The sequence below is a fragment of the Phacochoerus africanus genome, chromosome 11 (assembly GCF_016906955.1).
Source record: "Phacochoerus africanus isolate WHEZ1 chromosome 11, ROS_Pafr_v1, whole genome shotgun sequence".
In the NCBI taxonomy this organism is placed as follows: domain Eukaryota; kingdom Metazoa; phylum Chordata; class Mammalia; order Artiodactyla; family Suidae; genus Phacochoerus; species Phacochoerus africanus.
Window position 1 is genome coordinate 74733446 of NC_062554.1, and position 15653 is coordinate 74749098.

At 42.1% G+C, this 15653-nt stretch overlaps 1 protein-coding gene across 2 annotated transcripts in view; it reads left to right on the plus strand.

Annotated features, from left to right (window-relative positions):
• The window catches only part of DYNC1I1 (dynein cytoplasmic 1 intermediate chain 1), a 353847-nt gene that overhangs the window by 911 nt on the left and 337283 nt on the right, over positions 1–15653 (plus strand). The gene's annotated exons all lie outside the window — the stretch shown is intronic.

The following is a 15653-nucleotide window of genomic DNA, read 5'->3' on the forward strand; positions in this document are numbered from 1 at the left end:
GTCATCGTAGGGGCAGTGATTCTGGTGGCGCTGATGGGAACTGAGTGTGCGGGAGTCTCATGACTTGTAATGAGAACAGAAACCCAGGATCAGGACAGGAAATTACTTAGGAAATCAGAGACTCAACCAAATGCAAGAGACGGAAAATTATTCGTTATCCTAGCCACTCCCACGTTTAGGTTAAGGGGCAGATCAAGTAGCCAGCCATTTTCTTGCCCGAAATGCCTTTTAAGTGGGCACTGTAGATTTACTGTAGTTCAGGGTGTGCAGAATTGCTTCCAAATATTCCAGATTAGCAGAGAGCACAAGTATCAGTGAGGCATGGTAACTGCAGAAGACATCATAGGCTAATATTAGCACAGATATGGGTGACTGCCTCTGTACACATTTTCATTGTGGGAATCAGTAAATTTGAAGTTTGCTTTCAGTTCAAGTTGCATCCTGAGGGTATCTAGTGGGAATGTGATTAATAATTTCTCTGATTATATAAAATGCCAGATTTTCTCCCAAAGTTTTGGCATGGCAAAAAAGGACCCAGACTCTGCTCTTCTATGTTTCTTGATAAAATAAAATCATATACCCCTACCACTAAGTCATCGAAGAAGCAAGGAGTCACAGGAACCAACCCCTCAATCTTAAGGTTTGAGGATGCAATGCCCAGAGCCATTTCTTTTAAAAATCTCCTACCATCGTTATTGATATGTTTAGATAATACAGTTGAGGGCCCAATGCATGTTCTTTTCAGCCTTTTCAGCTCTGGGACCAGGTTTTAGCCCCAAATATCTTCCACATTTCTCTTTTTCTTCCCTATCACCGACGGGCCTCAGGCGCCTATGCACCTGCTTCCTCTCCCCTCAGAGGTCAGGGTTGCTGAGCCTCTGCTGTGCAAAGCCCTGGGTGTGCTTCAGCCCTTCCCCACACCCAGCTTTTCCTCCTCTCCTACCAAAAACATGTCCTGAAGCATTTTTGGTACTAAAGGTGTACACCATTAGGTAGGTATCACTAAGGATATGGGCAGAGAAAATAAGTCAACCCACAGGAAAATGGGGCAGAGTGCCTGCAGTGGCGGTCCCTGTTCCCTAGTTTCTAATGAACTAAGATGGCAAGAGGAAGTTACCAGGTGTTTCTCTCATCATGTTTCATGTCTAAGAGGGAGCTCTATGAACTTTCTTCCCACCCCTTCTACTCCCCCAAACACTGTTTCCAGCGTCAGCATTTAATAAATGAGTGTTTCCTTGACTCCAGCGCTGAGTCAAGTAATTCTTGGAGACCCAGCCTGGTTGCTGCCCTGTTCATACTCAGAAGGGCCATGTAGGACAGTCTTATAAGATGTATGCCAAGTTTTTAAACCTAGTGACATCTCTTAGTACAGAAGGTGTACACAGGCTTCATCAACATTTATTTATCTCAATGAGCCACTCATCCTCTCTGATTACCTTATTTCTTTCTGTCACCTTAGAGCATCAGATGAAAAGGTCACAAACATCCATTGCAAACTTAATTGTACTCTCTCATCATCTTGTTTTCCCTATACTTTGCCCCATCAAATAAAACAAAAGTTGATAGTAATATACTGAGCACTTTAGCAGTGCTCAATATATCTACTAAATATATTGCACTGCCCTTGCTAAATGTTACATTTACTAAAATATATTGAGCACTTGACCAGGCATTTTATTTTATTTTATTTTATTTTGTCTTTTTAGCTATTTCTTGGGCCGCTCCCGCAGCATATGGAGGTTCCCAGGCTAGGGGTCCAATCGGAGCTGCAGCCACCGGCCTACGCCAGAGCCACAGCAATGCGGGATCTGAGCCGCGTCTGCAACCTACACCACAGCTCACGGCAACGCCGGATCGTTAACCCACTGAGCAAGGGCAGAGACCGAACGCACAACCTCATGGTTCCTAGTCGGATTCATTAACCACTGCACCACGACGGGAACTCCCAGGCATTGCATTTTAAACTACTTCTTATGTATTAATTTATTTAATCTCATAAAAATCTGATGAATTAGAGGTTATTTGTAATCCAGTTTGACAGGCGAGGAAATTAAGACACTTAGAATATCAACTTCCTGAAAAATTTTAAGCTGATAAGCTGTAAAGCCAGGATTTGAATCCAGGCAGTTTGACTCTACTCTTCTTTCTTTTATGGTGATCTTTATTTATTTGCTTATTTATTGCTTTTGAACTATAGTTGAATTATAATACTGTGTTAATTTTACCAAAGTGATTCAGTTATATATATATATATATATATATATATATAGAGAGAGAGAGAGAGAGAGAGAGAGAGAGAGTATAGTTCCCTGTGCTATACAGTAGGTCTTTGTTATCTATTCTTTATATAGTAGTGTGTATATGTTAATCCCAACCTCCTAATTTATCCTTCCTCCCCATCTTTCCCCTTGGGTGACCATAAGTTTGTTTTCTATGTCTGCTGGTCTATTTCTGTTTTGTATATAAGTTCATTTGTATCTTTTTTTTTTTAGATTGTACGTATAAGTGATATCATATGATATTTGTCTTTGGCTTACTTAGTATGATAATTTCTAGTTCTATCCATGTTGCTGCAAATGGCATTATTTCATTCTTTTTTATGGCTGAGTAATATTCCATTGTATATATGGATCACATCTTCTTTATCCATTAATGTGTCAATGGATATTTAGGTTGCATCAATGACTTGGCTATTGGAAATAATGTGATGAACATTGGAGTGCATGTATTTTTTCAAATTTTGGTTTTCTCCAGATATATGCCCAGGAGTGGATTTGCAAGATCATATAGTAGCTCTATTTTTAGTTTTCAAAGACTCTCCATACTGTTCTCCATAGTGGCTGTACCAATTAACATTTCCCAACAACAATTTAGGAGGGTTCTTTATTCTCTATACCCTTTCCAGCATTTATTTTATGTAGACTTTTTGGTCTATGTTGTGGGGTGATACCCCATTGTCATTTTGCTTTGCATTCCCTAATAATTAGGGAGGTTTTCATGTGCCTTTTGGATCAGTGGAACAGGATAGAAAGCCCAGAAATAAACCTTTGCACCTATCGTCAGTTAATCAACAACAAAGGAGGCAAGAATATACAATGGAGAAAAGACAGTCTTTTCAATAAGTGATTCTGGGATTACTGAACAGCTACATGTAAACGAAAGAAATTAGAACATTCTCTAACACCACACATGAAAATAAACTCAAAATTGGAGTTCCTGTTTTGGTGCAGTGGATTAAGCATCCAACTGCAGCTTCTCAGATCTCTGAGGAAGTGGGAGTTCGATCCCCAGCCCAGCATAGTGGGTTAAAGACTCTGGCATTGCCACCACCGTGGCGTATGTTGCAGCTTGAGCTCAGATTCAGTCCCTGGCCTGGGAACTTACATATGTCATGGAGGTGGCCATGAAGAAAAAAAAAAAAAAACTCCAAAGAGATCAAAGACGTCAATGTAAGATTCTAAAAATTCTTCGAGGAAAACATAGGCAGAACACTCTTTGACATAAATCACAGAAATATCTTTTTGGATATGTCTCCTAGAGCAATGGAAATAAAAATAAACAAGTGGGACCTAATTAAACTTAAAAAATTTTGCACCGTAAAGGAAATAATAAAACAAAAAGACAACCTAAAGAATGGGAGAAAATATTTGCAAACCATGCGGCCAACAAGGAATTAATCTCCAACAATATACAAAGAGCTCGTACAGCTCAATATCAAAAAAGCAAGCAACCTAATCAAAAATAGGCAGAAGATCTAAATAGACATTTCTCCAAAGAAGACAGAGGGCCAAAAAGCACAAGAATAGGTGCTCTATTCCTCTGTAGGACAGTTATATTGGTTAATTTTCCTATGTTGAATACCAGGCTCTTTTCTTACATTATTTTAATCCCTATGTTAATCCTGTGAAGTAGACATTATTATGCATATTTTACAGAGGCTGAAACTGAGTTAAGTGACATACTTAATACATAGCAGAGGTAGGATTCAAAAATCGGGTCTGTTTCACTCTAAGTGTCCCCTATGAGAAGCAAACAAGCCAAGCTTTTCTGTGTCTTTTGGATTTGTTACTCATCTTCCGTGTCAACTGTTGTTATTTCTTTTAAACCTAAAGTGTAGCCATATTTTATTGGCTATCTGATTGGTAGATATGGATGATATGGCAGAAACAAACTAGACCATAGCTCTTTTGAAATCTGGTATTCTATTTCCTTAATGAAACTAGCTAATTCCCCATAATACTTTGTGGATCTCAAATACTATGTAAATAATTGTTCCCTTGATCAGGGATACCTTTTACCAGCAACTTTTGCATCGTCTACATTCCCTAGAAAATGTGAGAAAGTATATTCTTTTGGGAACTTTACAGAGACAGTGAACTTCTGGGGTTCACTTTTTTTTTGAGAATTAACTAAAGTTAATTTCACTCTGATTTCCTAGAAATTTATAAACCATTGCCCCTGTCCATGTAAGAAATGATTCCTCTTGACTGGGAGCTCTTCATCAGTATCCAGGACTTATTTCCTTTGCTTCCTCTTTGCACAAAGCCTGACACCAGAATGTCAGAGTAAAGCTTGTGTTGTAACATAGATACCGCTGCTTAGGTGCCAGCTGAGGAGCCACATATTCCTAAAGCATCTCCTTAGTCTTTGTTTAGAGGAGGTTTCTGCTTAAGAAGCTTAATCCAGGAGTCATAAGCACCATAAAGGGCAGGCATATGAGAGCTTACATTGAGCCCAGTAAAATTAATGCAAAGTTTTATGCATTTGTGCTAAATGCAGTTTTCAAGAGAAAAAAAATAGGTTTTTGCGACTAAATAGAGATTAAGTTTCACTGGTTCAAATGCAGCAGTGAAGTGTAGGGGCCACTTTGCTAAAATATATTGGAAGCAAGGCAGAATTAATCCTGTTACAGCCAGTCAAGAAAAAATGTTTTGGCTATCATGACATTGTTGGCATTTTGGCATCTAGCAGAGGCATGCTCGAGTGCCTGGGTACAGGTATGACATACACGAATGCATGCTGCAACCAAGTGAGGACTCCAGGACCTCAGACTGCCCTACCACTGCTTGCCATTCCCTGGGTACTTAACCCTGTTCACACTCAGGGTTCATTGAATCTTCCCAACATCCCTGTCAGGCTGACATTTTTTAATCTTCATTTGACAAACAAGAAATTGGATAATTGGAAACATTAAGCCACTTGATCAAGGCCACATGAGGCCAGTTAGTAGAAGGGCTGGATTGCAAATGCAGGTTGGCCAGATTCCAAAGCCTGTTTATTCTCTTCCCAACATATCTTATTGTTTCTCTAGGGGGGGATGCCAAAAAGTACTGTTTAGTGTAGCTTTTTATTGTGGCAGGACAGAGAGTTCCTTAAGAACACTCTCACATGCTGATAAGAAAATCCTAAGTTATCAAAGGGGAACAAGAAAACTAGATGTTTCAGTGTGATGGTGGTTAAGCAAGCCCCCCTTTCCCCTTGAGGTGTGCTCATGCCCCACACATTTGATTATCAAGTGGCCAGATTTTTTTTTAATTTATTTTCATGCTTTTTGGGGCCACACCAGCAGCATATGGAAGTACCCAGACTAGGGGTTGAATCAGAGCTACAGCTCCAGCCTACACCACAGCCACAGCAACGCGGAATCCAAGCTGCATCTGTGAGCTACATCACAGATCATGGCAACGCTGGATCCATAACCCACTGAGCAAGGCCAGGGATGGAACCTGCATGGATCCCTCATGGATACTAGTCAGATTGTTTCCACTGCACCATGACGGGAACTCCCAGGCCAGGTATCTTGCTGGGCACCAAATGTATAGTGGTCTACAGCTAAGACAGCCTGGCAAGTTGATTTTGCAGGAGTAGCTGCAAGACATTCATTGCAAGATGAATTTACTTCAGAGCTGAATTCAAAACTACTGGGTGTCCTGGGTCTTACCAGCTATAGTGGCCACATCATACCCTGGAACACTAACTTGGTACTTAATCCCAAGGAGACCTCTGCTTACCACATGACCATGTGCCCTTTAGTTTTCAGTCTATATCAGTCCTGCCATCCTGCCTCATTGTTTCATTTGGGGGCACAGACCAGCTAATGCCGTCAGTGTGGCAGACATACAAAGCAGAAGTTTATGTTAGAGTCCAGAGCCTTCTTTATAGTAAAATTGAGTCTTGGGCCATAGAGGATGATTGCTTTTGATCTACAGATTGGCCTGGGAATAGATACCAGTGTACTTCATGTGCTTCAACACATTTCCCTCCTATAACCTCTAAAGGTTTTTTTTTTTTTTCCCCCACTGTACAGCAAGGGGATTAAATTATCCTTACATGTATACATTACAGTTACATTTTTTTCCCCCACCGTTTGTTCTGTTGCAACATGAGTATCTAGACAAAGTTCTCAAAGCTACTCAGCAGGATCTCCTTGTAAATCTATTCTAAGTTGTGTCTGATCTAAAGGTTTTTAAACATTTGCAGTTCCCTCATCCCACACGTTTGGCATCTCATTTTTTTAATTTGTTTATTTTTTTGCTTTTTAGGGTCATACCCACAGCTTATATGGAGGTTCCCAGGCTAGGGGTCTAAACAGAGCTGTAGCCAGTGGCCTACACCACAGCCACAGTAACGTGGCATCCGAGTTGAGTCTGTGACCTACACCACAGCTCACGCAACACTGGATCCTTAACCCACTGAGCAAGGCCAGGGATCGAACCTGTGTCCTCATGGATGCTAGTCAGATTCATTAACCACTGAGCCACGATGGGAATTCCAACATCTCACACTTTTTTATTGTAAATTGAAAGACTTACAGTGAATGTGATTTCCAGAATATTGTAAACTTTGACATTTAAAATAAAATGACTTTCTTTGAATCCAATAAAAATCTAAATACTATATCACCCCTTGTTAAATAACTATCTCAAGAAACTCTTCAAGAGTTCCTGTTGTGGCTCAGTGGGTTAAGGACCCAACGTGTGAGGATGTAGGTTCAATCCCTTGCCTCACTCAGTGGGTTAAGAGCTGGTGTTGCTGCAAGCTGTGATGTAGGTCACAGATGTGGCTCGGCTCTGGCATTGCCGTGGCTGTGGCTAGGCTGGCAGCTGCAGCTCCAATTTGACCCCTGGCCCTGGAACTTTCATATGCTGCAGGTGCATCCCTAAAAAAAAAAAGAAGAAGAAAAAGAAGGGTATTTTTCTACCTTGTGGTGAGATATGGGTTTCCTCCTCGCCCCACCCACCTAGTAATGTGGAAGAAGAGCTTTTGTGAAAATGGAAATGGAAAAGGAGGCCCTGTGCAGACACAGACGCAGTCTCTGGTAGGTCTGTTTTTGGAAAGCCTGCACACAGAAGCTCCAGATCTGGAAATTAAAACGTTATTATTAGCTCTTCCCATTCCTGCGCACTCTTTAGAAAGCCTCATGGATGCCAAGGGCACACAATACCAGCTTGAGGAGCACATATTTCTAGCACAAGTGATCTGTGTTACAGGTCGCTGTGGGGCCAGTGCCAGGAGTCATGTCCATGGCCTTGGTCTGTGTAGCTCAAATTCGGGGTGGTAGGGCCAGAAGGAACTATAGAGCTACTGGTCCCATCCCTCGCCCTCAGGCAGGTGACTCTGCGGATAGTTGTCTGTCCTCTATTTACTAATTCACAGGAAGAGATCTGCCTGTTCCAGTGTTTTGAGATCAGTGATTCTCAGCCAGGAGTGATTGTCCGTCCCTGGGGACACTTGGCACTGTCTGGAGACATTTTCAGTAATCACACTTGGGGAGAGAGGGAGGCTGCCGGCATCTGTAGCGGGAAGAGGTCAGGGCTGCTGCTGGACATCACATGTTCCACTCTAGAGCCAAGGTTGAGAAGCCCTGCTTTACATGTTGTGATTTTCTATTGAAATCTTCCCTGCTATAATTTAAGTCCATTTCTTTGGTCTTCTACAAGATAATTAGAACATAATATCTAAGAGGCAACACGAGGGAAAGGAAAGAAGAAGGCTGATATTTCACTTCCTGCATGAGCCAGTGTGTGAACCTTAGTTTCTTCATCTGTGAAATGGGGATGACAATACCTGGCTTGCAGAATTGAGGTAAGGATTGCAGATAATGACAGTACTGGGCCCAGTACATTGCACATGTTCATTGCACAGAAGATGCCTTTTGTTATCCAACAGCCAAGATATCACTCTCTAGCCTTCTCTTCTCAGGGACCTGTGTGATCTTGCCCTGCTTTGAACCAAAGGTATGCTTTTTAAAAATGGATTATGCTTATGTACTTGCCTCCTTCCCCTTCTAGTCTCTAGGTTCCCTGAGGCATCCTTGTATCTTTCAGCAGAGGTTCTTTTACATGGTAGATCTCAACAAGCTTTATGGACCTGCAATATTAGACAGAATAAATCCCTCTTAATTTTCCTTTTATTATAAGATTTAATTCCTTCCCTTTGGATTCTTTTAATGTGTTCAGTAAAACAGTCACTTCCTGAAATGTAGCTCCATTGAATGTCTGGGCGCAATATGAATGTGGGTTTGGTAAAGCCTAAAATTCTGGAAGCCTTGCCTTCCTGAATTATTCTGCTGGGGGAAGGGCAGTCTTGAGGAAGACAACCTTTCTTCTAGAAGTGATGGGTAGGATGGTTTGAGTTTTGTGTTTTCCTTTAGGAGTCCTTTGGTCTAATTCTTTTGGTCTGACATTGATCTGACACTCTTCTCTGAGCTGTTCAGTACTCTGGTTCCTTTCTGGTGGAGAAAAGGGAAATTATGATTCATTGGTCAGATTTCTATTTTATGCTGATATACTGAGTGAAGCCAAGAGTAACTTGTGTATATTGACTAGCGCTAGTGAATAAATGACGACGCAATATTTTATATCTTTCGTCTACAATCGGTTTTCCCTGTAGGACATGGATTTTCTGCTCTCACTTGCAGTAGTACCCATTTCTTTGTTTGAGAAGCTGAAGATTTTAGTAATTGAAATAGACTAGTCCTCGCCTTTTGAAAGCAGTTTAGCCCCTGGAATGCACATGTGGAAGCCTTTAAAAGTTTATCAAGTTGTTGAGTTTTACAGTGAGCCCGCAGAGAGGGGATGGCCACAGGATTCAGTCTCAGAATCAGCTTGTGGGATTTTAGTCATTGGTGGGTTTGGGTGGATGAAAGGGGTAGCAGGACCTGTGGGGGATGTGTGTTTTGACACTGTCCCCTTTTAAGATGAAGTACATCTCCTGTTTCACCAACTACGCTATTAGTATCAAAATAGCAAGGGGTTGTGGGAATTAGTGTGTATTTTGCAGAAGAAAGAATAACAAAAAACTTCTCTGCTTGTTTCCTTGAAAAGTGTGACATTGTTCATGGTCAGAAGGTGTTGGTTACTGCTGGCTTGGAAAGGGAATCTTCTCTCTTTGAATGTTTTCAGGCTCAGAGGAAAGTGAGAATCTATTTACATAAGTTAAAATGCCAAACTCAATCTCTCAGTGCAAATACAGACCACCCAGGGACATTATAAAGGCCAGGTTTGGGGCTTTGAATACAGATTTTCTTGCTTCCTCTTTTAAACTTTTTAATATTTTTCAAATGCTGCTGAAAAGAAATTGGCAAATCAAGCCATGATGAAATCCCATATCTTTTTCCATGAATTTTAAAGTGGGGGGTGGGGTGGGGGGACTGTATTCATTTCCCTAGAGAACCTCTTGTTTTTAAAATAAAGAAATACGGATGACTAAAATGTGAAGGCGGTCAAGTTGTTGCAGATTTTTTTACTTTTTGCTTTTTAGGGCTGAATCTGCAGCATATGGAAGTTCCCAGGCTAGGGATCGAATCAGAGCTGCAGTTGCCAGCCTACACTGCAGCCACAGCAGTGGCAGATCTGAGTTGAGTCTGCAACCTACACCACAGCTCACGGCAACACCAGATCCTTAACCCACGGAGCTAGGCCAGGGATCAAACCTGCATCCTCATGGATCCTAGTCAGGTACATTAACCACAGAGCCACAAAGGGAACTCCCCCTTTTCTGTTGCAGATTTTAAAGTAGAAAAGTCACAGTTACACAACAGTCCTAGGAAAGGAGAAGGGTACTCTTGTAGTGGTCTCTTTCCCAATTACATTCTGCCTAGACCAAGACCTTGACCTCAGTAAATTGGGCAGAACATTGCTTTGGGCAATAGGCAAAGGTACTGGCAACATCACCCTGGTTAAAAAAACAAAATTCAACTGAGTAAATTTTAAAGATCATATCCCCCACCCCCACCCCCCCGCCAGGCTAGCAGATAGAGAGGCCCTCCGAAGAGCTACCCAAAGTGAAAGGCTTTGGTAGGCAGAAGAGGGCAGGACAAAGAAGTTACTAGCAAACCAGTGAATTGCTTGTGGCAAGGCCATCTTCTTTGAGGGGAAGGCAGGGGTCTAGGAAGCAGATTAATGCCCTACTGCCGAGCAGGAATTCTGGGTAGACTAGCTCAAATTTCCACTGTTGGGAGAGGCTGAAACTGTAATTAAGTTAGACGTTAAGTCCCAATTTGATGAAGTGGGTTTTGTCAATTGGAAAAAAAAAAAAAAAGCGCAATGTGAGAGTTGTGTAAGTTTTATTTGGGGCAAGATGAGGACTCTAGCGCTCCAAAGAGGAAGGGGGAAGGTCAGTATATATGAAATGTGGTGAAGGGGGAGGTACATGCATTCAAGCACACATTTTACAGAAGTTTGCTGCTGTCCCATGAAGGTTACTGCTAGTCATGAGGAGCGGACATCACTGTGAAGGATTTTAGTGCTTTTTTTAGATATGAGATGCAAGAATTGGGCTAATGAAATCTTCTCCTGAAAATACCTAACTATCTGAAGACCTGTTCTACCAGTTTTCCCAGAGCACCGAGTGCCTCACTCCTGATCTACCCCCTGAGCTCCTTTCAGGGGGTGTTGAGGGTCAGCAGCTACAGAGGCTCATGATTCAATCCTTGGAGAGGCAGATGGCAAGTGCCCATCTCCAGTTCACAATTTCAAACAAGTGACTCCATTTGGGGCCTCTTATCTCTCTGTTTTAAAACAATTCCTGCCTTTTGATTATATTCAGATTGATTGAGAAGTATGATCAAAATTTAAGGCATTGGAGTTCCCCTTTTGGCTCAGCAGTAATGAACTTGACCAGGATCCATGAGGATATGGGTTCAATCCTTGACCTTGCTCAGTGGGTTGAGGATCCAGCATTGCTGTGAGCTGTGGTGTAGGTCGCAGATGTGTCTTGGATCTCGAGTTGTTGTGACTGTGGTGTAGGCTGGTAGCTGCAGCTCCAATTCAGTTGCTAGCCTGGGAACTTCCACATCCTTTAGGCAGCCCTAAAGTGACCAAAAAAAATTTTTTTAAGGGATTAGTGTGTCATTCTTAGCCACTGCTCTGAAGTTCTCTCTCTCTCTCTCTTTTTTTCCTCATCCTCTGTGTGGCATTTTATTCACAGGTCACAACTTCAAGTTTACATTTTTTTATATTGATCATTCTCTTTGTTTCTTTTCTGACATTCCAGCCTTAGAGAAATCATTTGCTTCGTGTTTGGCAGCTGTGAACATTCATTTAAAAGCTTTTAAGAAAATACATCATGTCAGGGAGATTACTGTGATTGTTATAAATAGGACAGTTCCCAGTGTCTGGAGTGTACCTCAGAGCCATGGTCCTCAGGACCCAAAGTGATCAAAATCAAATAAATCAAAGAAAGTTTCCAATGAAGGAGTCACTTTCTTAAGCCAGCTGACTTGCTTAGTGATCTTATATACCTGAGTTTCAGCTTCCCCCAGAACAGTTAATACTGGTACAGCAGGTAGGGTTGACCACAGCACAGAAACCTTCTAGTTCAGCTCAAAGATAATCAAGGGTTATCCTATTGTGAAGAATAGGCCAGAGAGTCTGAAGCTTTTTCCTGGGTAGCTATTGCTTTAGCAGCAGATTTTGCAGTGTTTTCAAGAGTTTAGGAGAGGTTTATGATCATAGCCTTGTTTGTATTTGCTCTCAACCAAGGAAGTAGGGACCTGCCAACAGAAGCAAAACCTGAATCATGAGCCCCTCCTGATAGGTCTTTTCTAACTGAGTGATATAAATTCAGGGGAGTTGACCAATGAGCTGTGTCAGCCTGTGAACAGTTAGGGGCACAGTTAGGTAACCTAAGAGACATCTGCTCCCTCTGGACCCACTGTACTCCTGCAGCTGGACTTTATTCAACTGCCACTTGGCAGGGGTTATCAATATTTTCTTCTTACTGTATGTATGTCTTTTGGATGGGTTGAAGCCTTCTTCTGCTGCAAGGCTGATGCCTTCACAGCAGCAAAGAAACTGTTAGAAGCCATATTCCCACTTAGGGTGTACCTTCCACAATCTCCAGGGATTGGGGCAGCCCCTTCATTGGACTCTTAAGTGCCTTTTAAGGGGAGTCATTTGTAGTTTGTGGTGACATTGGGAATAGAAGAATAACTAGTCATAAGAGGATTAGGGAGTCTCTAGCATCATGGTCAGTAGAGATTTTGATGACAAATGAAACAGTCTGAAGGTTCATCTCTGCCCCCACCTTAGCCTTGGCCTAAAAGATGCAGATGATGGCATTATTTTTCCAGGCTAAAGCCAGAGTAAAGGAAGGAAAGGGAAGAAGAAAGGGTTTTATGTTTACTTAGAGTATGAAGTCTTGATGTGGTATTTTGGTGGAAGCAGTCTATCTCAATATTGGCTACTTCCCTTCCTAGTCAATTTGATTTGCAGGTCTCCAGTGTTTGAGCAGGACTAGATGTCAGGGGGAATCTTCTTAAATTTTGAGATCTGTACCCAGGGTTCATTGCCTTCTAGTTTGGCAACAGTGTCAGCAGTCAGGAGTGCTTAGTAAAGTCCCTTCCAATTGGGGTTCAAGAGCTGTCTTCCACTGATGCTATTTCTAGAATACTCAGTCACCAGGCTCTACACTGTGACCAACAGGATCCTATGAACTGGAATCTGGGAGAGCTCTTTTAATCTGTTGGTGATAAGCTTCAGTGTAGACATTAGAGACTTAGGGTAGCTGGTCGTGTTGGTGTGAGATAAAGAGGGATCGACAGAAAGTTGTACACCAGTAGACAGTGTCTGCTGGTGACTGTCTCAGTGGAGTAAGTTTGGAGTAAGTTTCTGGAGTAAGTTAGCGTTTCTCAAAAGGGGTGCTGCGAACAGTCAGCAAGACCCTAGACAATACCTTAGGCCAGGGGAGTCTAATAGTTTCAGCAAGTTTAGAGGTTTTAAGTTTGAGGATCCATTACTTCTCTCAACCTTAACTGACCTTTGAGGGTGATAGGCTCAGTGATACTGCCAAGAATTTTGCAAGGTTTTGTTGAAGTTTATATGATTGGCCCAGTGAAGGTGCTGCCTCAATCCCTGGAGATTGTGGAAGGTACACCCTAAGTGGGAACATGGTTTCTAACAGTTTCTTTGCTGCTGTGAAGGCATCAGCCTTGCAGCAGAAGAAGGCTTCAACCCATCCAAAAGACATACATACAGTAAGAAGAAAATATTGATAACCCCTGCCAAGTGGCAGTTGAATAAAGTCCAGCTGCAGAAGTTCAGTGGGTCCAGAGGGAGGAGAGTTGAGGCATCTAGGAACAAACATAGTTTTTCCATGACTGTGGACCAGACAGTAGTAAAAGGTAGTAAACTGTTTTTGCAGTTTTATAGAAGACCCCTCCACCAATGTCTAGTCACAATTCGAGTCATCTTACTTGCCCCATGGTGGGTGAAGGAATGAAAAAACTGAAAAATGGGGTTTGCCAGGGAGCCGGCAAGAACCAAACCCCATCCTGGGTTTCCTGTAGCCCTGACTGTTCATTGCGTTTACAACCATTGTTTGCTGGTCATGATTTCTCTGACTCAGAAGCAGACCTGTTCCAAGGACAGTGGGAGGGCAAAAGTCTGGCAATAAAGGGTCATTTTTTGCAGAAGCAGAATGGACTTCATCTACATGAGCCATAACCTTTGTAGATTCTGTTGCTGCTGCCTTTGGGGTAAAGTTAGTGAGGCTGTTTCTCTGATCGTCAGGTTCAGTCTTTTTAGTGTAAAACTTAGTTTTGATGACAGCAGTTTCAAAAGGTCAGAGAACAGTAGCAAGAAGGTCATTTATTTATTGTCCATTTTTATTAGGGTCCTGGTGGACATAAGAAAACTCTTGTTTTCATAACATTCCAAAGCTATGGATGCTCTCAAAGGCATACCAGCTGCTTGTATGAATGTTAATAATTTTTCCTCCTGATAGTTAGCATGCTCTGGGTAAGGCCACAGGGCCCTGCTTGGTGGTCTGATTTAGCTTGTGGGAGATGTACTCTCTCAAAAATTCACATCAGGTACTTCATATTGGGTAGTGACAGCATAACCAGCTTGGAAATGTCCTTCTTTGTTGACAGTATGATCCATTACCAAACAGTTAGATCAGGATTAGTAAAAGGGGCACTTTGTAAATCAGGACGTAGTGTCACGAAATGGGACATTATCACTTCATAGTTATGGAGCCCACCTTCTTCAGGCAGGGGTAAAAACTTAGCCCATTAATAACTATGTTGTAATTGTCAGGTCGCAGATTAGGTGGTGAGAGCTGATGAATCTCATAGGAGGTTAGTCTGCCTGCAGAAAAGTGTTGAGTCATTTCAGAATTAAGGTGACTTTGGACAGTGCCTGGAGCTTGTAAATAAATGTCATTTCCTAGGGTTAAATCCACTGAGGCTTCTATTAACTTTGCAGCTGCAGCCACAGCCTTCGAGGTGTTAAGATATAACTGTAAGCCACTGAATCAAGTTGTGTGCTGAAATGAACATCTGGCCTAGGCTTCCCCTTTCCTACATGAACATTGCCAAGATGTGGCTGTCTCTTTCAGGCATTACTAAGGTGAAAGTTTGGAAGCTGGGTAGCTGTGGGGCAGGTGGTTCATGCAGGGCTTGTTTTAGTCTTATAGAAGTCTGCTCATGTTATCTTCCCAAGGAACTTGTGCGGGAACTGCGATTTTAGGGAGTTCCTAGAGTGGGGAAGTCAACAGAGAGAAATTAGGAATCCATGATCTGCAATAACCAGTTAAGCCTAAGAATCCACACAGCTGTCACTTATTCGTTGGCCTAGAGGATTCTTGGATTAATTTACTTTATTTTAGAGATAGCTGGATTCCTTCAGTGCTTAGATTATGACCTAAGTAATGATTAGTGTCCAGAGATAATTTCAATTTTTTCTTGGAGAATTTATGCCCTTTTTAAGCTAACTGTTGTAGCAAATAAGAGGAATTCTCTTTCTTCTTTTTGACTGTGACCATGCCATATGGAAGTTCCCGGGGCCAGGAATTGAATCCGTGCCACTGCAATGTCAATGCTGGATCCTTAACCTGCTCAGCCACCAGGGAACTCCTAAGTGGAATTCATTATGGATGCTCTTAAGTAACTGAATATAGTAAAGGGTCTCATATATACCCTTGAAGAGGATCTTGATGGAGCACTTGGGAAAAATCAGAAAGGGTCTCAGTGACCCTTTGAGGCACACCTATCCAAGTATACTGTTGATTATTCCAGGTAAAGGTGAGGAGGTACTGGCTGTTGAGGTCCCCAGGGATGCTGAGGAAGACTGGACAAAGGTCCCCAACAGTGAACACTTTTGAGTCTGTTGGAGCTTTCAACAAAGGATTTTGGGTATGTAACACCTGGG